Source organism: Anguilla anguilla, chromosome 2 (assembly GCF_013347855.1).
Source record: "Anguilla anguilla isolate fAngAng1 chromosome 2, fAngAng1.pri, whole genome shotgun sequence".
Lineage (NCBI taxonomy): Eukaryota > Metazoa > Chordata > Actinopteri > Anguilliformes > Anguillidae > Anguilla > Anguilla anguilla.
Genome location: NC_049202.1, coordinates 49,483,493 through 49,484,940, shown reverse-complemented (window position 1 = coordinate 49,484,940; position 1,448 = coordinate 49,483,493). Strand labels below are relative to the sequence as shown.

At 30.1% G+C, this 1,448-nt stretch overlaps 1 protein-coding gene across 16 annotated transcripts in view; it reads left to right on the top strand.

The window, feature by feature from the left end:
- LOC118220689 (RNA binding protein fox-1 homolog 1) overlaps positions 1–1,044 on the top strand; it is a 330,165-nt gene extending 329,121 nt beyond the window's left edge. For all 16 annotated transcript variants that reach the window (XR_004763997.1, XR_004763998.1, XM_035404792.1 and 13 more), the window contains one exon: positions 1–1,044. This exon is cut by the window's left edge. The gene's annotated coding sequence lies outside the window, so the exon portion shown is untranslated.
- Positions 1,045–1,448: the final 404 nt, after the last annotated feature.

Here is a 1,448-nt window from a genome sequence, read left to right as displayed (position 1 = left end):
TGGAGAGAAAAAAATGACATTAATAAATAAGGCGCTAAAAGCACTGTTTCTATTTTTCTTTTTGTTTTTCAGAAGGAAAGTAATAAAACTAGAACTGTTTGTACCAGTTAAAATGAAAAAAATCTACAACCATGTATAAAATTTGAACTGTGCAGTGGAAACGTTCTGTTATAGAAAATGCGCAAAATATGATGTTTTAGAATTAGTCAAGTAGACCAACTGTTAGAGAAAGGTGTATCATTTTTATGGATTACATGATAATCATATTCAGATTTATATAAACATTTTACAGGTATTGCAATCATTATGTAGAGATAATCATGGTATTTTTGTCAGCTTGGTACTTTTTAGACCTTTCTGTGCTGCACACACAACCTGCAATTTTTCTTCACTTCTCAGCTTGTGAGACATCACTCATTACACATTTTTGCATTTTGTTATATTTTTAACACCATATCCTTTGTATTCTTTGTTTTTTTTTAAGGACAAGATCTTTACATTTTTAAACAGTTTCGGAAAAAATATACTATACAGAATCTATAACTTGTGAAAAGATATTGATCTATCTATATATATATATTTATATCTATATATAGTAATAGTAAATAATAATAAAAACATTAATTCAGTCTCTGAAAGTGCTACACAAGCAAGCTGTAAAGAAGGCTAATTTTAGCATCTGAAGAATTGCAGCTTGTCTGTGCATATGCTAAGACTCTGTTCATGTTGTCCTGTTTACAAGTAAACCTAAGTTAAGGTGTTTGTCACAGGTCTCCTTTTTGTATTTATAATAAAAATGTTCAAAAAAGAATACAAAAAACACAGCTGCTTCAAGCTGTCTTGCTGCAGATCTTAGTTATATCCTCATGTGTACTGTGTGCGTAACATCGCACAACTCAGTAAAATATCTTACCCACCGCTGTGATTCTACTATAAAATTCTGCTTTAAAAAGTGTTGTGACCAGGCGTTCTCCTTGTCATCGTATGTGCATGCAGTATGATCCGCTGAACAATAACCATCAATAAAGTTTCACAAGATAAGGGGATATTGTGGTGGTCTTTTTATTGACTGCAATAAAATTGCATTTGTTTATCCTTAACCTTATGATGGAAAGAGGTTATTTTCCCATTTTAATTGTACAATATTTTTTGTAATACATATCATAGAAAATAACATTTTCATGAAATTAATTTAATACATTTTCATGAAAAGCTATGCATTTAGCCACTCTGGTTATTAATGTGAACTGCTTGGCTCATAAGAAGACTAATTAATTGTTAATTATTCACCATGGAGAGTAACCCTCGAAAGAATATACACACAGTAAGATTATTAATTCTTCTAATTCATTTTTAGCAATGTTAATTGCTAAAATAAATAATTGAATAGCATGGATTGGATATGCAATTTAATGGGTAAAACAACAATGTCTAAACCTGCGAACAAT